We start from the raw sequence: 24,553 nt of genomic DNA, 5'->3' as shown, positions 1-24,553 counted from the left end.
GGCTCAGTCAGTTAAGCGTTCGACTTCGGCTCAGGTCATGATCTCACGGCTCGTGAGTTCGAGCCCCGCGTCAGGTTCTGTGCGGACAGCTCGGAGCCTGGAGCCTGCTTCGGATTCTGTGTCTCGCTCCCTCTCTGCCCCTCCCCTGCTCGCGCTCTGTGTCTCTCTGTCTCAAAAGCAAATAAGCATTAAAAAAAAATTGGAAAACAATTACAACCATAGAGCAATTTATAATAACTGTAGGTAGCAAGCTGCTTCATAAAACTGTAATAAGATATGCTGAAAAAACTGACTTGTGGATAGCACAATCTCGTCGATTGTTATTGTGCTTGGGAATATATTATAGAGCATTAATCTCCAACATTTCTGTGTATAGCAGAGCAAATTAGGGGAGGAAGATGTAAAAGAGGTGCTTGGCCCAGGGCACTTGGGGCCTCCATAGGAGGGCAGAGTTGGAACAACAGGAGAGAGAGAGAGAGAGTCCTAAAACAAGGTAGAGACAGGAAGGAGCCCATCGATGAAGACAGCTGTGGGAGGCCGTGGGCGTGGTGGTCTGGGGGAAAGCACCCGGTCACTCAGGGCAGTGTGACACAGGGAACATTGACTCCTCTACACCCCCTTTTCTCTGCAGTGTCCACTCCCCCAGGGAGCTAGCTGCCTCCAAGAAGAGTTGTGCAGAGATGTGATGAGAAGAGATGTTTTTGTTCCTCATGTATAATGTGTTGGCGTGGGGTTTTTTAAATTTTATTTATTTATTTTGAGAGAGAGAGAGAGAGAGTGTGCATGCGAGTGGGGGAGGGGAAGAGAAAGAGCACATGCATGAGAGAGAGAGAGAGAGTGAGAGAGAGAGAGAGAGAGAATCCCAAACAGGCTCTGTGCTGTTAGCGCAGAGCCCAATGTGGGGCTCAGTCGCACAAACCACGAGATCATGACCTGAGATGAAATCAAGAATCAGATGCTTAACTGACTGAGCCACCCAGGTGCCCAACTGTGTTCGTGTATTTGACCTGACATCCTCCAGAGACGATGTGGGAATCAGACAGAGAGTGGGCATGTTGGGATCATCTCTATCACTTGCCCAGTCCTTCCTCCTCCCCCAGAGGATGAGACACACTCACTCAATAATGAATGGACATACACTTGGGAGAAGTTCCTGGCCTCCTTGCTGTAGGACCTCCTTCCTAATGGATTTGCTTCTTTTACTTCCCCTGTGTCCGATTTTGCACACAATATCTCCCAAGCCCTTAGGGAAGTTTGAGTCATTGACTACCCCTTTCTCCCATGTATTGCTAGTCTTTGCCTCTCTACTGTTTCTTTGTCCTCATATTCCACTCCTAAGCACAAAAACTTGCTTGTTTTTTCTCTTATGTTTAAAAGAACACTTTCTTGGGGCGCCTGGGTGGCTCAGTTGGTTGAACGTCTGACTTCAGCTCAGGTCACGATCTCACAGTTTGGTTCATGATTCAAGCCCCACATCAGGCTCACTGCTGTCGGCACAGAGCCCGCTTTGGATCCTCTGTCCCCCTCTTACCCTTGCCCTGCTCATTCTCTCTCTCTCTGTCTCTCAAAAATAAATAAACATTTAAAAAAATAAAGGAACACTTTCTTATATCTGTAATAATTCTTCTCCCAGCCCACCTTCTATCCTACCATTATCATCTCTTTGCAGTTAGGGTGTTGAAGAATGGTCTAACTTTTTCATTGGCCCTTTTCCATCTCCCATGACTTCCTTATTCCACTGTCATTTAGATTCTGTGCTTACCACTCTAGCGATATCACACTTGTTAACGTCAGCAATAACCTATGAGATGAGGAGCCAAGAAACTATTTTCCGTCCTTATATTACTTGTCAGATCTGCCGTACCGGACACCGTTGACTGTGTCCTCTTTCTAGGTATTGTCCTTGAAACTTTTTTCTCATATCTTCTCAGTTGTTCCTTCTTTTTTTTTATTTAAAAAAATTTTTTTTAGCGTTTATTTATTTTTGAGACAGAGAGAGAGCATGAACGGGGGAGGGTCAGAGAGAGGGAGACACAGAATCTGAAACAGGCTCCAGGCTCTGAGCTGTCAGCACAGACCCCGACGCGGGGCTTGAACTCACGGACCGCGAGATCATGACCTGAGCCCAAGTCGGAAGCTCAACCGACTGAGCCACCCAAGCGCCCCTCAGTTGTTCCTTCTTACTCTACCTCCTAGACTTTTTCTTCTCCATCTGTCCCTTAAATGGTGATGTTCTCTATGGTTTTGTCTGGTGCCTTATCTCATCTCAAGTTATTTATACGTTCTTCTCGGGAAAAGCTATCCACTTTAGGGCTTTACCTTTATTCATATATTCATTATTCCCAAGTCTTTATTTTTAGTTCAGTTTAGTTTTCTGTCTGCATGAGTTTATCCCAATTTGTACGTTCTCCAGGCACCTCAAACTTAGTCTGTGTTCAACTACGTTAGTCATTTCTTCTTCACGTCTGCTCTCGATTCTGTCTTCTCTCTCAGTGAATGACAGACATCTGGAAATCATTCTATTCAAATCTTGCACTTAGCCCTTCTAATGGATGTATACTGACACCTTCTAATTTAATTTATACTTCCCCGATGACTAATGATGTTAAGCTTCTTTTCAGGTGCTTTTTGGCCAGTCATATTTTTTGTGATATGTCAATTTACATATTTTGCCCATTTTTATTTGACTGTTTACCTTTTTATGATTGGGTTGTCAGAGTTCTTTGTATATTCTGGTTATAAATACTCTGTCATAAAGGCACACCATGAATACTTTCTTCCAGTGTCAAGCTTGTCTTTTTATTTTCTTAACTATGTTTTTGAAGCACCAAAGATTTGTGCCTTATCTACGAAATCTTTACCTACCCCAAGGTTGTAAAAGAGACTCTCCTCTTTTCTTCTGGAAGTTTTACAGTTTTAGTTGTTATGTTTAGGCCTTTGATATATACCAAGTTAATATTTGTGTCTGTGATAAGGGTCAAAGTTAATTTTTTTTTTCAAAATGAATACCCAGTGTTTCAGCACTATTTCTTTTTAAAAAAAAAATTTTTTTTTAACGTTTATTTTTGAGATAGAGAGAGACAGAGCATGAAGGGGGTAGGGGCAGAGCGAGAAGGAGACACAGAATCGGAAGCAGGCTCCAGGCTCTGAGCCATCAGCCCAGAGCCCGACGCGGGGCTCGAACTCACGGACCGCGAGATCGTGACCTGAGCTGAAGTCGGACGCCCAACCGACTGCACCACCCAGGCGCCCCTCAGCACTATTTCTTGACAAGACTATTTTTTTCCCATGGAATTATCTCGGAAACTTGATCAAAAATCACTTGACCGTAATGTGAGGATCTATTTCAAATTCTCTATTTGATTCTCTATCAAATTCTCACTGATTAAATGTCTATCTTTAACATTCCACACTCTCTTGATTACTATAGCTTTATATATGTATAAAATATATGTATTGTCTATCTTTAACATATATATCTCTATCATATCTATCTCTAACATATCTATCTAACATATCTATCTCTATCATATCTATCTCTAACATATATAAAATATGTAATGTCTATCTTTAACATTCCACACTCTCTTGATTACTACAGCTTTATATTAAGCCTTGAAATCAAACCGTAAACCTTCCAACTTTGATCTTCTTTTTTGTAATTGTTTTAGCCATTATGAGTTCTTTACATTTCCGTATAAACCTCAGAATTAGTTCATCAATTTCTACAGAAAAGCCTGCTGGGATTTTGATTGAACTGAATTAAATCTTAGATCAGTTTTGGAATAATTGACATCTTAACATCTGTGTCTCCCAATCCATGTATGTGGTACATCTTTCCATTTTTCTCAGGTCTTCTTTAATTTTTTCTCAGCAATGTTTTGTGGTTTTAAGTGTGTAGGTATTGCATACTTTTTTATTAAAAATTAAAAAAAAATTTATTCCTCAGCATTTCACACATTTTGATCTCTTTCAAATCATATTATTTTAAAGCTTATTTCCCAGTTGTTTGTTACTGGTTCTATTTTGTTTTTAGTAGAGGGACAAACTTTGCTAAGTACTAATGTTATTCTGTGTTAGTTTATAAATGATCGTGCATTTCTCCTCTCCTAGCCTGTAGGTGACTTTCCATAATCATGTTTTTATTCTCCTTATGTAGGCACTCAATAAAACCTGCACAATAAAAGTTTTCTGAATGAAGAGATCACTTTCAAGATCAAGTTCGTTTCGGTTTCGTTTTCAAAAGACCGTTAAAAAAGGCTCAGAATTTAAAACTCTGGGAATTCTCATAGCTTGAGCTAGATCTGAAAAGCAGGGTGAAGTGATTTGACAATTACATGACTGATGTGAAAAATGTGGACATTTCTGCACTTGAGTGGCATCCAAATGATCTATTGTTCATCTTAACAAGATAAGTGTCAAATCACATCTGACTTGTGCTATCTCAGGAGAGAAGCCTAAAAAAGAGGAAAAGGAATGTTAACAATCGATTCTAAAGCCACAGCCTTGCACACAGATGTAAGGAGTAGGAGTTGATGTAGCTCAGGACCATTATAGAAATTACAGAGTAATAGAATCTCAGGGTTGCAAGAAATCCTAGAGGCAGAAGGAATTGAAGAATTAGAGGTATATAGCTGGGTCAGATGAAAGTGTGTTCCATTCCAATCTTGAGTTTCCATGGTTGTTGAACGAGATTACAGATGTATCTTAATTTTAAAAAAGTCCCATCATCTAGAGAGAGAAGGAATTTCTCATCTTGGTGAGTAGTGCTGCCATCTCTTTTGGAGGCTGGAAACCGGAAGCTTCAGCTCTGTCTAGGTGTCCCTCACCTCAGTCCTCTTTGGGTGTTTTGGTTGAGACAGTGTTTCTAAATAAAAACAGTCCATATTTTAAAACGGAAATCGATAACTAAAAATTAATTATCTTGATATTAGATTCAGACTTTTTGCAGGAAAAGCAAGATTTCTGGCTTCTCCTGGAGAGAGGGATATGTGGAAAGCTTTGGCCTTGGTTCTGTAATGATTGGAGCTGCAACTGATTGGAGTAAGGAGGGGCTGCTCTCTTTATGTGCTCTCTCTAATTTTCCATAGTCTCCACCATCCCGACCCCCAGTACTCTTTACTAATTTGATCTGCTTGGCCCCTACTGTCGTGTGACTTTCCCAGCCCTGATGTCTGGGAATTCAAATGTGATGTGAGCATCAGGCCCTGGTGACTCTACCTTTTCAGCATCTCCCGAATCCCTCACCTCCTCTTCTACCCCTTCCTCACTGCCTTTACCCGGGCCCTCGCTGCTTCTCGGGTGGATCACTGCCACCCAGTTCACTAAGTGCCACGTCGTGGTACTGTTCATCCAAAGACAGAAGCAATGCAAGATGGCAGGCTTCTTTCTGGGCAAAAGGCAAGAATGATATTTCGGGAGCAAAACGGAGCAGGGGTACATTTCCCTGAGGACCATGCTTGCATTCCTGGCACTTGAGCCTCACCTGGGGAAGTGTTTCCTTACTAGAAGGAAAAGGAAAACAAAGGTCCTGAATGAGGCTTGCACTTTATTTTTATTCTCTTTGTGGGTTTCAATTTTGATTCCCTTTCACCAGTTTATTCCTATCAGTCCGCAAGCCGTTTGCCCCAGGGCAAGTTTACAATTTTGATAGTATAGCTTTTGAAATCTTTTACGTAGTTGTATTTGGGAGAAGGAGGCCAGACCTTTTAGTCTGACATCTTTAACTACCTCCTGCCAGAGGAAGTGCTTGGTCAAAATCATCCACGTTTGGAAATTCTTCATTTGCAACATCAGTGATAATTATCTGCAGAATTCCAGAGCCAAGATGGCCTGCCAGTCAAGCAGAGAGATCTCAAATATATCAACTCTTTCACATACTTTAAAAGAGAGACACTTTTTCTTTGACTCGTGAGAAGGAAAGTCTTAGCTGTTAGGGCATATACAGAATGGGGAACGTCCGAAGCGATGCTACGTGATTTATAAACCTCAACGAAAGAATCAAAACCTCCCTCAGGAAAAGCTTCATGTGCTTGTCAAAAGGAAAACAAATTTAGAAGCTGAGAACATAAAGGTGCTTTACCTGTATGTAAACACATAGATGGATGTGGCCTGGGCTCATGGTCCAACCTCTGGACTTTAGAGCATGTGACTGCATCGATTGCCCTGAGGGGTACCTTGAAATTCACACACTCAAACCCCATACTCACACACAGCAAACACATATCACATAAACATATACACACACTCCCCACACATACATATACACACCACACACACACACACACACACACACACACACGTGCGCAGGCACATTTTGCTTTATCATTTAAAATACAAGGAAAACACCTCTCATCATCAAACATTAGTATGTTAAGAGAACAATGGTCTTTTTCCAAGTCTCTTGAATTCCTTAAAAAGAAAGTGCAAATCAAGGAGATGAGCTCATCTCAGTGTCCTTCCCGGAAACTCATTTTTATTATGAGGAAGGACAGGCTCTATTTTTATTATAATGAAGAGAAGGCAAATTCTAAAGCTCCCTTTAAAATGTTAATATATGCCCTACAGATGCAAGGTCTTGTTAGACATTTACTCTGTTTTGGGTTGGGGAAACCAATTGGTACTCTGTAGTGGGCAAATAAAAGCAAACAGGATGAAATCCTGCGGTGAGGAGGTTGAAACAAGGGTGGTTTAAAAGCGCGGCTCTGGGGCTGGCATCATCTGGCTTCTCCTCCTGGCTCTGCTTCGCGTGGCCTTGACTGAATTCCTAACGTCTCCAAGCTTCATCTGCGGAGGCGCATCATTGTGGGACTTCATTCATAGGATTGCTGTAAAGATCCAAATGGAAACTGTTTATAGCAGGGCTGGAAACATAGTCAAGAGTAGATAGGTCTTTGTTAATAAGCAGAATGATGCCTGGAGCTGCGGAAGCTCCCCTGAGTCTGTCGGCACCCCCCGCACCTGTCAGTTTTCTGCCCTAATTACAAGGCAGTGACCAGAAGAAGGGGGAAAAGAGCTGAAAAAATATGACTATAGACAGGATAAGGCAGAGAGACTAGGGTGCATCAGGATCACTGGGTATGACCTCATGACCCCTCACCCCTTCCCACCATACCACCTGCAAGTAGATCCTGCCAATCATGGTCTTAATGGGGGGGGGGGGGGGCAGGTGGCCAATTTTATCCGTTACAATCTTCAAAGGTACAAATCGATCGGTAGAATTCTACCATTTCTGCTTTTCATCAAAATAGCAGGCAACATTTAATTTCACATGGCTCAAGTATTAGAAGCGGCTTTGAACACCACTTCTTTTCTTCCCCCGAATTCAGGGGCCATAAAAACTGGCCAGGAGGAGGCCTCAGATCTGGTTCTTTATAGTAGATGTTCCAAAATTGTGACCAGCTGTTGGAAATTGGCCCAGAGAGATGTTTCGTTCGGCTTATTTGATATGTTTTAAAATTTTGAATTGGTGTCCAGTTTTAAGGATAAGAAATCTTGCATAAAAGCATGAATTTCCAGCTTATTTTGGAAATCAGATCTGGCTCTTGCCCAGGCTCCCATTCTTGTTTGGACCTACAGGTAGGAGCCAAGTTGTGGCTATTCTGGGACAGATGTGGCTCCTACAGGTAGGGGCCAAGTTGTGGCCGTCCTGGGAGGGAGGTGGGTCCTTCAGGTTGTTGGGCCCTGCGGGGCCTGCTGTATACATTCTAATCTTCCTGAAAGGTCTGAATTCCATTGCTGGTTTTACAAGTTTTTTTTTTTTTTTTTTCCAATTGAGATATAATTGACTTATTGTGTTAGTTTCAGGTGGACAGCAAATATTCTCATTTAGTATTTGTATATATTGGGAAGTGGTCACCACAATGAGTATGGTTAACATCTGTTACCTTAAATAGTTACAAAAAATTTTTTTTCGTGTGATGAGAAGTTTTAGGATCTATTATAGTCTTATCCACTTTCAAAAAAAAATTTTTAATGTTTATTTTTGAGAGACAGAGAGACAGGGTATGAGCAGGGAAGGGGTAGAGAGAGAGGGAGACACAGAATCTGAAGCAGGCTCTAGGCTCTGAGCTTTCAGCACAGAGCCCCACGTGGGGCTAGAACTCACGAGCGGTGAGATCATGACCTGAGCTGAGGTAGGACACTTAACCAACTGAGCCACCCAGGTGCCCCAGTCTTAGCCACTTTCAAATACGAGAATGTGATTAACTGTAGTCACCATGCTAAACGTTACATCCCCATGATTTCTGTATTTTATAACTGGAAGTTTGTACCTTTTGACTGCCTTTACCCATTTCACCCTTCTACCCATCCCCCCTTTTTAGCAACTACCAATCTGTTCTCTGTATCTATGAACTTGGTGGTTTTTCTTTTTGTTTTTGGATTCCACATATAAGTGAGATCATACAGTATTTGTCTTTCTTATTTCACTTAGCATAAAGCCCTCACAGTCCATCCATGTTGTCTCAAATGGCAACATTTGTTCCTTTTCATGGCTAAATAATGTTCCATTGTATTATATATATATATATATATATATATATATATATATATATATACACACACATACATTTTATATATACATATATACATATATATACATATCTACGTATATATACATATACCACATTTCTTGACTCATCTATTGATAAATACTTAAGTTGTTTCCATATCCTGGCTGTTGTAAATAATGCTGCAATGAACATGAGAGTGCAGACACTGCTTTGAATTCGTATTTTTTGGATAAAGTTTCTTTGGATGAATACTTAGAAGCAGAGTTGCTGGATCATATGGAAATTGTATTTTTAATTTTTTGGAGGAAGCTCCATACTGTTTTCCACAGTAGCTATACCAATATACAGTTGTACCACAGTGTACAAGGGTTCCCCTTTCTCCACATCCTCGCCAACACTTGCTATTCCTCTCTCTCCTCCCCCCCCCCTTTTTTTTTGAGAGGGAGAGAGCATGAGTTGAAGCAGAAGGAGAGAGATTCTTAAGCAGGCTCTACACTCAGGATGGAGCCTGACACGGGGCTTGATCCCATGACCCTACAATCATGACATGAGCCAAAATCAAGGGTGTGATACTCAACTGACAGAGCCACCTAGGTGCCCCTGTCTATTTCATAATAGCCATTTTAACAGGTGTAAGGAGATATCCTTATTGTGGTTTTGATTTGCATTTCCCTGGTGATGAGTGATGTTGAGCATCTTTTCATCTGTCTAGCATCTGTTTATCTTCTTTGGAAAAATGTCTATTCAGATCCACTTGCATTTAAAAAAATTTTTTTTTTTAACATTTATTTATTTTTGAGACAGAGAGAGACAGAGCATGAACGGGGGAGGGTCAGAGAGAGAGGGAGACACAGAATCTGAAACAGGCTCCAGGCTCTGAGCAGTCAGCACAGAGCCCGACGTGGGGGTCGAACCCACGGACAGTGAGATCGTGACCTGAGCCGAAGTCGGCCGCTTAACCGACTGAGCCACCCAGGTGCCCCTCCACTGGCATTTTTTAATCAGATATATGATTCACAATTTTTTTTTGTTTTTGCTTTTGAGTTATATAAATTCTTTATATATTTTGGATATTAACCTTTAATCCGATATATGACTTGCAAATATTTCCTCTCATTCATTAGGCTGTCATAGTTAATTTCATTGATGTTTTCTTTGCTGTACAGAAGCATTTTAGTATGATGTAGTCCCATGTATTTAATTTTGCTTTTGTTGCCTTTGCTTTTGGTGTCAGATTTAAAAAATCACCTTCAACACCTATGTGAAGGAGCTTACTTACCATTTATGTTTTCTTCTAGAGGTTTTATGGTTTCAGGTCTTACATTCAAGTCTTTAATTCAAGTACTTAATTCAAGTCTTTAACTTTGAGTTAATTTTTGTGTATGAAGTAAGACAGTGGTCCAATTTCATTCTTTTGAATGTGTTTTCCGGTTTCCTCAGCACTATTTGTTGACAGGATGGTCTTCTCTCTATTGTATGTTCTTGGCTCCTTTGCCATGAATTAATTGATCATATACACATAGTTTTATTTCTGGGTTTTTTTTTTAAGCTTTAACTTGTTTTATTTTTTTAAAATTTACATCCAAATTAGTTAGCATATAGTGCAACGATGATTTCAGGTGTAGATTCCTTAGTGCCCCTTCCCCATTTAGCCCATCCCCCCTCCCACAACCCCTCCAGTAACCCTCTGTTTGTTCGTCATACTTATGAGTCTCATCTGTTTTGTCCCCCTCCCTGTTTTTATATTATTTTTGTTTCCCTTCCCTTATGTTCATCTGTTTTGTCTCTTAAAGTCCTCGTGTGAATGAAGTCATATGATTTCTGTCTTTCTCTCACTGACTAATGTCACCTAGGATAATACACTCCAGTTCCATCCACGTAGTTGCAAATGGTAAGATTTCATTCTTTTTGATTGCCGAGTAATACTCCATTGTATATATATATACCACTTTTTCTTTATCCATTCATCCATTGATGGACATCTGGGCTCTTTCCATCCTTTGGCTGTTGTTGATAGTGCTGCTATAAACATGCGGGTGCATGTGTCCCTTTAAAACAGCACACCTGTATCCCTTGGATAAATGCCTAGTAGTGCAATTCCTAGGTCGTAGGGTAGTTTTCTTTTTAGCTATTTGAGGAACCTCCATACTGTTTTCTACACCAGCTTGCATTCCCATCAACAATGCAAAAGAGACCCTCTTTCTCCACGTCCTCGCCAACATCTGTTGTTGCCTGAGTTGTTAATGTTAGTCATTCTGATGGGTGTCAGGCGGTATCTCATTGTGGTTTTGATTTGTATTTCCCTGATTATGAGTGATGTTGAGCATTTTTTCATGTGTCGGTTGGCCATCTGGATGTCTTCTTTGGAGAAGTGTCTATTCGTGTCTTTTGCCCATTTCTTCACTGGATTATTTGTTGAGTGTGATAAGTTCTTTATAGATTTTGGATACTAACCCTTTCTCTGATATGTTATTTGCAAATATCTTCTCCCATTTTGTCAGTTGCCCTCTAGTTTTGCTGATTGTTTCCTTTGTTGTGAAGAAGCTTTTTATTTTGATGAGGTCCCAGGAGTTCGTTTTTGCTTTTGTTTCCCTTGCCTCCAGAGACGTGTTGAGTAAGAAATTGCTGTGGCCAAGATCAAAGAGGTTTTTGCCTGCTTTCTCCTCAAGGATTTTGATGGCTTCCTGTCTTACATTGAGGTCTTTCATCCATTTTGAGTTTATTTTTGTGTATGGTGTAAGAAAGTGGTCCAGGTTCATTCTTCTGCATGTCGCTGTCCAGTTTTCCCAGCACCATTTGCTGAAGAGGCTGTGTTTATTCCATTGGAGATTCTTTCCTGCTTTGTCAAAGATTAGTTGGCCATACGTTTGTGGGTCCATTTCTGTGTTCTCTATTCTGTTCCATTGATCTGAGTGTTCTTGTGCCAGTACCGTACCGTCTTGATGATTACAGGTTTGTAGTATAGCGTGAAGTCTGAGATTGTGATGCCTCCTGCTTTGGATTTCTTTTTCAAGATCGCTTTGGGTATTTGGGGTCTTTTCTGCTTCCATACAAATTTTAGGATTATTTGTTCTAGCTCTGTGAAGAATGCTGGTGTGACTTTGATAGGGATTGCATTGAATATGTAGATTGCTTTGGGTACTATCGACATTGGAACAATATTTGTTCTTCCTATCCAGGAGCATGGAATCTTTTTCCATTTTTTTTTTTTTTTTTTTTGTGTGTGTGTGTGTGTGTCTTCAATTTCTTTCATAAGCTTTGTATAGTTTTCAGTGTATAGATTTTTCACCTCTTTGGTTAGATTTATTCCTAGGTATTTTATGTTTCTTTGTGCCACTGTAAATGGGATCGATCCCTGATTTCTCTTTCTGTTGCTTCATTGTTGGTGTATAGGAATGCAACCGATTTCTGTGCATTGATTTTATATCCTGCAACTTTGCTGAATTCATGAATCAATTCTAGCAGTTTTTTGGTGGAATCTTTTGGGTTTTCCATATAGAGTATCATGTCATCTGCGAAGAGTCAAAGTTTGACCTCCTCCTGGCCAATTTGGATGCCTTTTATTTCTTTCTGTTGTCTGATTGCTGAGGCTAAGACTTCCAATGCTATGTTGAATAACAGTGGCGAGAGTGGACATCCCTGTCTTGTTCCTGGCCTTAGGGGGAAAGCTCTCCGTTTTTCCCCATTGAGGATGATATTAGCGTTGGGTAGTTCATATATGGCTTTTTTGATCTCAAGGTATGCTCCTTCTCTCCCTACTTTCTTGAGGCTTTTTATCAAGAAAGGATGCTGTATTTTGTCAAATGCTTTCTCTGGATCTATTGAGAGGATCATATGGTTCTTGTCCTTTCTTTTATTGATGTGATGAATCACGTTAATTGTTTTGCAGATATTGAACCAGTCCTGCATCCCAGATATAAATCCCGTTTTGTCGTGGTGAATAATTTTTTTAACGTATTGTTGGATCTGGCTGGCAAATATCTTGTTGAGGATTTTTGCATCCATGTTCATCAGGGAAATCAGTCTATAGTTCTCCTTCTTAGTGGGGTCTCTGTCTGGTTTTGGAATCAAGGTAATGTTGGCTTCCTAGAAAGAGTTTGGAAGATTTCCTTCCATTTCTATTTTTTGGAACAGCTTCAAGAGAATAGGTGTTAGCTCTTCCTTAAATGTTTGGTAGGATTTCCCTGGAAAGCCATCTGGCTCTGGACTCTTGTTTTTTGGCAGATTTTTGGTTACTAATTCGATTTCCTTACTGGTTGTGGATCTGTTCAAATTTTCTATTTCTTCCTGTTTCAGTTTGGTCATGTATATGTTTCTAGGAATTTGTCCATTTCTTCCAGATTACCCATTTTATTGGCATATAATTGCTCATAATATTCTCTTATTGTTTTTATTTCTGCTGTGTTGGTTGTGATCTCTCCTCTTTCATTCTTGATTTTATTTATTTCGGTCCTTTCCTTTTTCTTTTTGATCAAACTGGCTAATGGTTTATCAATTTTGTTAATTCTTTCAAAGAACCAGCTTCTGGTTTCATTGATCTGTTCTACTGTTTCTGTTTGTTTGTTTGTTTGTTTGTTTTGATAGCATTAATTTCTGCTCTAATTGTTATTATTTCCTGTCTTCTGCTGGTTTGGGGTTTTATTTGCTGTTCTTTTTCCAGCTTCTTAAGGTGTAAGGTTAGGTTGTGTCTCTGACATCTTTCTTCCTTCTTAGGAAGGCCTGGATTGCTATATACTTTCCTCTTATGACCGCCTTTGCTGTGTCCCAGAGGTTTTGGGTTGTGGTGTTATCATTTTCATTGGCTTCCATATACTTTTTAATTTCCTCTTTAACTGCTTGGTTAGCCCATTCATTCTTTAGTAGGATGTTCTTCAGTCTCCAAGTATTTGTTACCTTTCCAAATTTTTTCTTGTGGTTGATTTTTAGTTTCATAGTGTTGTGGTCTGAAAGTATGCACGATATGATCTCAATCTTTTTGTACTTGTTGAGTGCTTATTTGTGTCCCAGTATATGTTCCATTCTGGAGAGCGTTCCATGTGCAGTGGAGCAGAATGTATATTCTGCTGCTTTAGGATGAAACGTTCTGAATGTATCTGTTAAGTCCATCTGGTCCAGTGTGTCATTCAAAGTCATTGTTTCCTTGTTGATTTTTTGATCAGATAATCTGTCCATTGTTGTGTGTGGGGTGTTGAAGTCGCCTACTATTATGATATTACTATCGATGAGTTTCTTTATGTTTGTGATTAATTGATTTAGTCACATTTGGCACATAAATGTTTACAACTGTTAGGTCTTCTTGGTGAATAGACCCCTTGATTCTGATATAATGCCCTTCTGAATCTCTTGATACAGTCTTTACTTTAAAGTCTAGATTGTCTGATATAAGTGGCTACTTCGGCTTTCTTTCGTTCACCATTAGCATGACAGATGGTTCTCCATCCCCTTATTTTCAATCTGAAGGTGTCTTTAGGTCTAAAGTGTGTCTCTTGTAAACAGTATATAGATGGATCTTGTTTTCTTATCCATTCTGTTACCCTATGTCTTTTGATTGGAGCATTGAGTCCATTGACATTTAGAGTGAGTATTGAAAGATATGAATTTATTGCCATTATGACGCTTGTGGAGTTGGAGTTTCTGGTGGTGTTCTCTGGTCCTTTGTAATCTTTGTTGCTTTTGGTATTTATATGTATATATTTTTTTTCACCTTTTCTCTCCTCAGAGAATCCCCCTTAAAATTTCTTGCAGGGCTGGTTTAGTGGTCATAAACTCCTTTAATTTTTGTTGGGAAACTTTTTATCTCTCTTTCTATTTTGAATGACAGACTTGCTGGGTAAAGAACTCTTGGCTGCATATTTTCTGATTCAGCACACTGAATATATCCTGCCACTCCTTTCTGGCCTGCCAAGTTTCTGTGGATAGGTCTGCTGCAAAACTGATCTGTCTTCCCTTGTGGGTTAGGGACTTTTTCTCCCTTGCTGCTTTCATGATTCTCTCTTTGCCTGAGTATTTTGTGAATTTGACTCTGATATGCCTTGTTGTTGGTCAGTTTTTGTTGAATCTAATGGGGGTCCTCTGCGCTTCCTGGATTTTGATGTCTGTGTCTTTCCCCAGGTTAGGAAAGTCTTCTGCTATGATTTACTCACATAAGCCTTCCACCCCTATTTCTCTCTCTTCCTCTTCTGGCACTCCTATGATTCTGATGTTTCTTTTTAGTGACTCACTGATTTCTCTAATTCTTAAATCGTGCTCTTTTGCCTTAATCTCCCTCTTTTTTTCTGCTTCATTATTTTCTATAAGTTTGTCCTCTATATCACGGATTCTCTGTTCTGCCTCATCCATCCTTGCCACCGCTGCATCCATCCATGATTGCAGCTCAGTTATAGCATTTTTAATTTCATTCTATTTTTTACTTCTTTGATCTCTGCAGAAAGGGATTCTAATCTATTTTTGACTGCAGCTAGTATTCTTATTATCATGATTCTAAATTCTGGTTCAGACATCTCGCTTGTATCTGTGTTGGTTAAATTCCTGGCTTTCGTTTCTTCATGCTGTTTCTTTTGGGGTGAATTCCTTCGTTTGGTCATTTTGAAGGGAGAAAAGGAATTAATGAGGTAGAAAAATTGAAATAAAAAATTAAAATTAAAAAATATTAAAATTAATAATTTAGCACACACACACACACACACACACACACACACACATATCTAATAGATGATGCTAGGTCCTAGGTGCGTTTTGGCCTTGGTGTTGAAAGTGGTTTGACAGATTAGAGAAAAAGAAGGGGGGGAAAAAAAGGAAGTTTGGGAATTGAAAAAATGAATACACTGAGGTAGACTAAAATGAAATGATGGGAGTAAAATAGAATTTGAAAAAATTTACACAAAAGTAAAGGATATAGTAGAAAAAATTTAAAGAAAAATATTTTTCATAAAAATGAAAAATAAAAATGAAGTTTTTCTCTTTCTGCATTCCAGAAAAAGAAAAGAAATGATAAAGAGAAAAAAGAAAGAAAAAAAAGAAATTGTTTGAAAATTTGAAAAGGTGACTGCACTGAAGTAGACTAAAATAAAATGATGGAATGAAGATAGAATTGGAAAAAATTTACACAAAATAAAAAATATAATAAAAAAATTAAAGGAAAATATTTTTAATAAAAAGGGAAAATAAAAATGAATTTTTTGTCTTTCTGTATTCAAGAAAAAGAAAAGTAGTGTAAAAGAGAAGAAAAAGAAAGAAAATTGAATAGATGGACCTGCTAACAGATTGAAATCAGACTGAAATTACTTTGTTTTCCCCTAGACGTCAGTCTATGTAGAGACTTATAGTCCATAAACTAAGCCGTCGGTGAGACATGTGTTCTTGAAGATCGAGGTGGGTCCAGTCGGGCGGGGCTCAGTGTGACGGCTCCGTTCTCCACTAGATGGCGCTGCTAGCCTCCTGGGGTGGATGGTGGCGGCGCGTGTAAGTATGCGCGTGCGCGGGAGCGTGAAAATGGCGTCCTCCAGCCACCCTGTCTGTTCTCCCCGATCAGCAATTGCGCACCTGTCCTCTGTCTTCAGCTTCTGTCCACTCCCTGCTTCACTCTCCATGACCAAGTGCCAGGCAGTACCTCTCTCCTGAGTTTTGTCTCAGATGCGGCTGTTTTCCCCGCCCCTTACTTCCGGTGGACTGCGGCCTTGACCTGTTCCACCCCTCTGCGGGAGGGTCTCTCTGAGCCCTGGCCGAATGAGCAACGGCCGAATGTCAGCTGAACCCAGGACCGCTTGTGGGACCCTCCTGCTGCCGGAGCCCCGAGACTGCAGCCAGGTGCCAGCCCGCCCCAGAAAAAGGTCGCGAGATGGTGTAGCAGCAGCGTTTCGGGGATTATGGAAAATCACAACACGCCTGGCATCGGGCTTCACCCTCGACGACCTTGTTCCAGCACCAGTGAGTGTGGCCGTTTTCCGGGGTCTGCCGGGACCAGGTGGCTTCAACCGTCTCTACCAAATGTCCTTCCAGCAGTGGAGCCGCTTCTCCCCGTGTGGCCCGAGCATCTCCCGGACCCCACTCTGCTCCCGGGGATTCGCCCTTCCCACCAGAGCACCCCCAGGTAGGGAGCTGCGGAGTTGCAGTCTCTGTGCCTCCCTTGTTTACAGTCTTAATGGAACTTAAACCCTCTCCTTTCTCCCTTTTTCATTTATTCCCTGTGGCTGTTTCCAATTTTCCACTTTCTCTCCAGCTGCTTTTGGGGATGGGGTGCTTTTCCTGTATTCTCCCCCCTCCATGCTCTGTCCACCTGCAAAAGTGGCTCCCTGCCCACCGCCAGCTTCTCTCTTCCCAGGTTCACCTCTCCGCGCCAGGTACATGCTGAGTTCTGTGGTTCAGGTTGTGCAGATCGTTGTGTTAATCCTCCAATCAGTTTTCTAGGTGTGTAGGATGGTTTAGTGTTGGTCCGGCTATATTTCATGGACGCAAGACGCACAAAAAACCTATTTCTGGGCTTTCTATCATGTTCCATTGTTCTTTGTGTCTGTTTTAATGCCAGTACCATGCTGTTTTCATTACCGTAGCTTTTGTAATATAGTTTGAGGTCAGGGAGCGTGATGTCTCCAGCTTTGTTCTTTCTCAAGTTTGCTTTGGCTATCTGGGTCTTTTGGGGTCTCATGCAAATTTTAGGATCATTTGTTCTACTTCTGTGAAAAAAGATACTGGAATTTTGACAGGGATTTCAGTGAAAGTGTATATTGCTTTGGGGAATATGAACATTTGAAAAATATTTATTTATTTGTTTATTTATTTATCTTGAGAGATAGAGAGCAGGTGTGCACAAGGGTGAGAGAGAGAATCCCAAGCTGGCTCCGTGCTGTCAGCCCAGAGCCTGCTGCAGGGTTCAATGTTGGTTAACCCAAACTTAATTTTAAGCAGTAAGTTCGTTACATTAAAATATATACGATTGTGGAGGGGGGGATATATGACTAATATGTTTTTTCTCAACCTCCAGACAGATGCATTTTCAGGTTAAGAACTATGTTTTTATAGTTTGAGATACATCACATGTATATATTCTCCAGTCTTATAACTACTCTTTTATAGTTTTTTATCACTTTATCTCTTTGTGGTAGATCTTGGACCATTTCCTCAGAGGCTTCTTCCAACTTGCCAACTCTCTTTAGCTCTTTATGATCTGTTGTATTTCATTTGCTGGATTTTTTCAGGTTAAAGTTACACTTTGTTTTTCATTTGGAGAAGTTTTTTAAGCTTTCCCCATTCATAGTTTCAAAGTGTCCTGCTTGTTTGTTTTTTTTAAGGATTTTATTTTATCTTTATCTTTAATTACTTATAACATTATTGTTTTGGATTCTCTTTCAGGTTTTTCAATGACTTTGAGTTCTTTGGGGGAAAACTTGGGTTTCGTGAAATGTCCCCCACTTTCCGCTTTTGTGACTGCTTTTTCATATCTGTAGCTTTTTATTGTGAGTTGATTTTCTTTTTAACGTTTATTTATTTTTGAGAGACAGAGAGACCGAGCATGAGCATGGGAGGGGCTGAGAGAGGGGAAGACACAGAAGCCGAAGCAGGCTCCGGGCTCTGAGCTGTCAGCACAGAGCCCGATGTGGCAATCGAACTCACAAACCGTGAGATCATGACCTGATCATGAGCCGAGGTCGGAGGCTCAACCAACTGAGCCACCCAGGCACCCCTGTTGTGAGTTGATTTTTACGGAGGCATTTATTTGTTGATGTTTCTTCTGTGGAAGTGCTCGAGGCTGGGAAAGTGACATTAAGCAGCATTTTTGTGCTAGCTTGCTAATGGGTCCTGGTGGTATTACTCATCCTGGAGTGGAGTTTATATGAACTGATTGGCTTATGTTTTAAAGTTTCTGTGAAAGCAAGCTGCTCGCTGAGGGCTTCTCCTTCACCTAAATAGACTTAAGTCAACACTTGTTCCTGTGTGGGTGTCAGAATTCCCATACCTGATTGAAAACCATCCCTATGCCCCCTGGAAATACTGGGTTCGCCTCAGTGTTTAGACTTTGATTTCATTCTTCGTATCTGACAAGCGAAGACTTTCCTGTGTTTTAAACTTGCTTATATATTTGAAAATACCCTTTAAATACTTATCTAGGATTTTATGTGTTTTCAGCAGGAACTGGTTTACAGAGCTGGCCGGCCACATTGCGAGGAATGCACTCTTCTTAAAGATTCTGTTTTCTGATTAAAAGCACCCTTAGACTTTGGTGTCTTGATTTCCCTGTTTGTTTATTTGTTTGTTTTTTGCCTCCAATGTTTTCAATCAAGTGAGGAGTTGTTTTCCAGAAGAGCGAAAGATGAATACTCCTATTGGAAACATGCCATTTTCATGAAATCCAAAGAAATTCTTTTAAAAATTCCCCTTCCAGCCACTTGCCTCCCCTACCATCGAAATCTCTGTACCTCAATTTAGATCTCTTTTCCCAGCTAAATACTTTATATGATTTAGGTTTGCTCATGAACTCTACCTTTTTCTTCTTGTGGAAACATTCCCCTGAATTATCAGAATCGCTAACCCCTTCTTTCCCTTGCATTGCACATGGTTTCTTCTTCTTCCCTTATCAAATAATTAGTGCGGAGCTATCATACTAATCCACATATTTGTTCCATCATGCACTTGGAGATTTGTGGAGAACAGAGCATTTTTATTTGAGTGCTTCTTGCATATCTGGTTCCATTTTAGTGGCGTGTGGAGTATGTAACAGACTCTCAGCCATATACTGGAGGTGTGTGATATGCCTCCACCCACAAGGATCTTACCACCTGGTTGACGAGGATAGACTTTTGTTTATTTGTTTGTTTGTTTGTTTGTTTGTTTTATTGAGAGAGAGAGAGAGCGCATGTGAGCATGAGCGGGGGAGAATCAGAAAGAGAGTGGGACAGAGGATCTGAAGAGGGCTCTGTGCTGACAGCAGAGAACCCAGTGCGGGTTTGAACTCATGAACTGTGATCATGACCTGAGCCAAAGCCAAATGCTTAACCGACTGAGCCACCGAGGCGCCCCAAGGATAGACTCTTACAGCAAAGAATTTTACAACAGTATGAGACAACACATGTTATCAATGGCTACAACATTGATGAGTAAGAACACAGAGAAGGGGGTGGCCCTGCAGGGGAGAAGAGGTTGAGGAAGGCTCTCCAGGAGCCGAGTTAGACTTGAAGACACGGAAGGATTTGGGCGAGGCTTGTTCTCACGGGGAGAACGCCTTGTCAAATCCAGCGTGTCTATGGAAGGCTCTGTAGAGGGACCCAAACATTCCCCACTTCAGCCACAGAAAGTAAACAATACCCAAAGAAGTCACTTCTGCAAGCAAAATCACTCAGTGATGCTTGAGTAAGTCCATGAGGAGTACTTTTACAGATGGTTTAACTGGCAGCTGCATTTTGTCTGGTAAAACAGAAACCGATAGGCAATCATTCTGTTTACTGATAGTAACTCAGAAACGTCTCTAACCACAACAGTTTCATTTTGTCTCACACATTCTGAGACATGCTAACGTGGATTATTTCTTTACAGAGAACTTTAGAGTGTACACTTATAAATCCTTTCCCTCGCGGGGTAAAATCTAGCACCTGTTTGGGCAACAAAATGTGAGACACAGGCAGGTTGCTGAAAGGGAAGAAAGGGCAGTGCATGTCAGAATGTTCCAGCTTCCCAGACCTCCCTTCCTCTGAGCTCCTCTTCCAAGGATGATTTCTCTTTTACGAGTCCTTGGAAATTAATTTTTCTCTCAAATAAACATAGTTCCCTTTGTGTTCTTTACACAGTCTTCGTATGGTGGGCAAAGAGTTGCATTTACCAGAGACCAGCGTGCTTCCCCACAAAGGGTTATTCTCAGGATTTTCCTGTCCGTTTTTCTTCCCACCATTCACATCTCTGTGTTTCATAGTGAAGCCAATGCCAGTTCCACATTCTTCCCCTGGATTCTGTAGGGGTCTCGTCATTCAAGGGCAAGAACAAATTGCTGGCAAGCTCTTCCGCACATGTTTATAATCACTGACATTTGCATCGCTGTGACTAAAAGATGCATTCTTGCTACACACGTATATGGAGGATGGTTGGAAACAATCTGTTTGGAGTTAGGCTTCCTCCCTTTGATATGTGTTTCCAATTGCTAACCAAATGCTGCCTTAGTTTTGTTCGTAGGAAGCTGAACTGACACCAACAAAAAACAGCCCATTGTTTGGACTGTCTACGACACTTGGCTTTCCCGGAGGTTGGCCTCACCAACTTCCAGGGATCCAGGAAGAAGTCACCTGTGGGATTTAGGAAAACCCAGCCAGATGCTGCTGCCATGCTTTTCCTGTGTGCCTGCAGGTAGATGTAATTGGTGGATGGAATGTATTTTTGCACAGGAATTAAAGAAATGTGTTGCAGATTTGAGCAACAGCTGTATAGGTACTGTATGGCCAGCCTGATGGCAGTTTTTTTGCTTACGGATGGTCAGTTTTAAGCAAGCTTCCACAGATTTCTCAGTTTTCCCCTCTTATAGTGTGTCCTTCTTGCTCCCAAGTACCTCACCCTTACTAACTTTCCCGCTCATGTCTCTGGGCTTTTATCCCGCTTCTTTGCTCACCTTCCTCCCCTGCATGCATGCACTTCCCTTCCTGCTTTCCTGTCTGGACCTCACCCCTGCCACCACCTCTCAGAGACTGTTCTCCTCACAGCTGGCCAACCCACCGGCCACGGTTGACCTGGCTCTGTGTGCACGCAATCGCTTACTAATGCCTTCCTTATCCTAGCAGAGACATCAGGATATTCTGAACTTGGCTTCCTAGTTTCGGCTCTTCCATTTCCCCTCATCATTATCCTTTGAATTCCACTCTTGAAGTTTCTCTGGTGGCTCATTCCTTACTGCCTCCTGTAAAGAGTGGAGAGATTAACACAGGCATTCGTTTACTGGCATTTTTCCTCGTCCCTTTCTTCAGGGACTTCTTCAGCCTGGAAACATCTTAGTCTTTCCAGCATTTAGGCCTTCCTGCCATCCAAAAACAGAAGGGAAAGAAGAAAAAGAAAAATGGCCATGCTAATTCCTGGGAGTTGTAGAGACTGAGAGAATTAAGGCCTCACATAGAATCATTGATCTTGATCCCTGATTGGGATAGCAAGTCCCCAGAATGGTTTCTCTGGAGTCATTTGGGTTTTAATGAGGTCAAAAATAACTAGGACATGGAAATTGATACCATTGTCATAAATAAGGAATAGAAAGCCTTTTTGGCTCTCATCATTAGTAAGTAGACAGATGGACTGTTCTTTGCCATAAAACTGAGAACCTTCCTTAAATCTTTTCCTTAATTGTATTTTGCCCGAACTGTTTTGTAGCTATATTTTTCTATAATCTGTATTAGGAACTAAATACATCTACTTCAATATCTTTACTAAGATTTATAGTAAAATAAATTTATTTCTTATTAGTCTGTTCTTGGATTCATAGCACAGTATTAGAAAGATGACCCACATGGTGAGTCATTCTCTAAACGCTCATTTGGGAAGTGGTATGGAAGAACACTGAGCCATTATCAAAAAGGGGCCACAGTTTCTCTTTTTCCAACCTGACAATCCAATCTCAACTCCAAGGCAAGAGAAAAAAAGTAAGGTCCCAGCCGCTCACTATCTCTATCCCTCCCCTCCGGTCCATAGGTTGAGCTAGGAGAGGATAGAAACCAGATGTTGATTTCCAATTTTTCCCATTCATTCATTTATTCATTTATTGTATGTCGACTGATTATTGTTTGCAGAGTCTTGTGTTTCCTCTGTTCAATCCAGTTCGGACTCAAGTGTTCAGTCATCAGGAGGTCTGGATGGCAAGTTCACTGGAAGGATGCTTTGGTGTGTTCCACGCGCTTCGAATAGACTCATAAATAACTGATGCTCATTAAATATTTTGTGTCATTGAGGCCACTGAGGTTCCTGGCATGCTTGTTACTAAAGCCCGCTTGTTGCTTACCACACCTCTGCTGCCACATCTGCCAAGTCCAAGGCTCAGACCTGCAGGTTGGACTATAAGCAGCCTGTTGGGTTGGGGCTGCCATGTCTCTCTGTGTGGCTTTGACCCAGGAGAGCAGACAACAAGCGGTGGTCAGAGCATCAGCAATGAAAGCTCAGAGGAGTGAGTGATTACTGCAGCAAACTCAGATCCTTGCCGGGCATGGGGTGTTCTTGTCAACTCTGAGCCCTGCCCTCTGCCTGCTCTTCTTTTTCCTAACTGGCTTTCTTGCACAAGGCTCCTTGGTTCCTGTCTCAGGTGTCTTTCAGCCTCCTCTTGACTCTGTGATTCAGGCCCTGAAGCTTCCTTATTAGCCTTTTCTAGTCGCTGCCTGATTCTAAAAGTTAAACATCTTGTTACCTTATTATTATTGTTTTTAAATGCAGCCTGGCCCATTTGGAAGAAAAAAGCTAAGACATCTAACTTACACTCTTGGTTCTTGTATTATATGGGTACCATTAGGAAAATCATGTTACCGTGGACTTTTTCTAGTCCTGGAATTCATATTTAAAAAATGACTTGGCTGGTGTTAAATGGTTAATGAGCATGTACAACATGCTGGATACAGTATGAGGCATTTTCATGAAGGGTCTCCTATCCTAAACATCTGGAACATCTGTAGCACGATGAGAACCCGAATTCAGGGCAGGCTGAACCCTGAGAACCATGCCGTTACATGGTCTATTATAACTTTAGGACACTCTGAGGCCAGCATGGCTAGAAGTTAATTTTTAGTTAGATCTTTATTATATAGATGATGATATTGAGATGCAGAAAAGTAAGACGACTTGCTCAAGGTTATATGGATGTTTAGTGGGAGATTAGGGATGGGAACTCTGTATTCCAGCTTCCAGCTCAGTATTTTTTCCACTATGCATCTTCCCTGTGGTTCTGAATCATCTTGGAGTAGTACAGCCCTATCAATGGATGTATTATGTAATACATCCCTTTACTCAGGTGCCACATAATCTGTGCTTGCTTTAAAATGTTTTAATGTACATGTGTTCAATCATATGCAAAAGTAGAGAACAGAAAAATAAACCTTTTTATGAAGAATGCCAGCTTGATTCATTACCAACGTTTTGCCTCTTTTTGGTTTCATCTGTTTCCCTTTTTTAATTGTTAAGTATTTTTTTTTCCCCACTGAGGCATTTTAATTGCACGTATATATGACATCCCTAGAAAAAGAATCCCAGGATTTTCCCTCCTGTGTGTTTTTGTCCTGCTTCTTCATGGTCCATGATGCCAGCTGAGGCTGCCAGTACAATGACACCAAACTGGAGGGACAGGAGCCAAGGATTCTGCTATTTGCCTAGATCTTTGAGTTGCACATCAAATCTGGGGCTGATCACTCCACACTTGTTTAACCTGCCCGTGAGGTCCAAACAATTTTCCCAGCTCTGTGATCATCAATGATTTCAAATTTGCCAATGTAAACACACTTCATCATCACGGTTAGAAACTGGATGATGACGGGGCACCTGGGTGGCTCAGTTGGTTGGGTGACCAACTTCGGCTCAGGTCACGATCTCACGGTTCGTGAGTTCGAGCCCGGCGCGGGCTCTGGGCTGACAGCTTGGAGCCTGGAGCCTGCTTCTGATTCTGTGTCTCCCTCTCTCTCTGCCCCTCCCCTGCTCATGCTCTGTGTCTCTCCATCTCTCAATAATGAATAAACGTTAAAAAAAAATTAATAAAAAAAAAAAAAGGAACTGGATGATGACTTTGGAGCATGGCCTAATAAGAACCTGGCGTTTACCTCTCTTTTCAGTATTATTAATGCTCTTGAGATCATCTGCCAGGACATTCATGTGCACCAATATGGTTGCACGGAAAGATGGTGGAAAGAGCTAATTGTTAAATATTTTAAAGCGAATCCCAGGCCATATCATTTCTCCTACAAGTACTTCTGTATGTATTTCTAACAGTTATGAAATACCATCATCATACTTAATAAAATTCACGATATTTTCTCAATATTACCCAATACTCATTCTACATTCCATTTTTCTCAATTTTTCTCTAAGAAGTTACTTGTAAGAGTTGT

The 24,553-nt window shown here is 41.0% G+C and overlaps 1 long non-coding RNA gene and 1 pseudogene across 2 annotated transcripts; one reads left to right on the top strand and one right to left on the bottom strand.

Annotated features, from left to right (window-relative positions):
• The first annotated feature begins 3,564 nt into the window (after positions 1-3,564).
• LOC125924878 (uncharacterized) lies at positions 3,565-23,565 on the top strand. Of its 2 annotated transcripts, XR_007458610.1 has the most exons (4): positions 3,565-4,417; positions 15,494-16,602; positions 20,658-20,840; positions 22,262-23,565. It is a non-coding gene; the product is annotated as an uncharacterized LOC125924878 (long non-coding RNA). The 2 variants fall into 2 exon arrangements; XR_007458609.1 differs by lacking the exon at positions 3,565-4,417 and having other exon boundaries at positions 14,306-16,602.
• Positions 23,566-23,680: 115 nt separating this feature from the next.
• LOC125924874 (40S ribosomal protein S15a-like) lies at positions 23,681-24,349 on the bottom strand (annotated as a pseudogene).
• Between the last annotated feature and the right edge of the window lie 204 nt (positions 24,350-24,553).

Source organism: Panthera uncia, chromosome F2 (genome assembly GCF_023721935.1).
Source record: "Panthera uncia isolate 11264 chromosome F2, Puncia_PCG_1.0, whole genome shotgun sequence".
Classification (NCBI taxonomy): Eukaryota; Metazoa; Chordata; class Mammalia; order Carnivora; family Felidae; genus Panthera; species Panthera uncia.
Note: the sequence above shows the minus strand (reverse complement) of the source record. Positions and strands in the feature narration are given on the sequence as shown.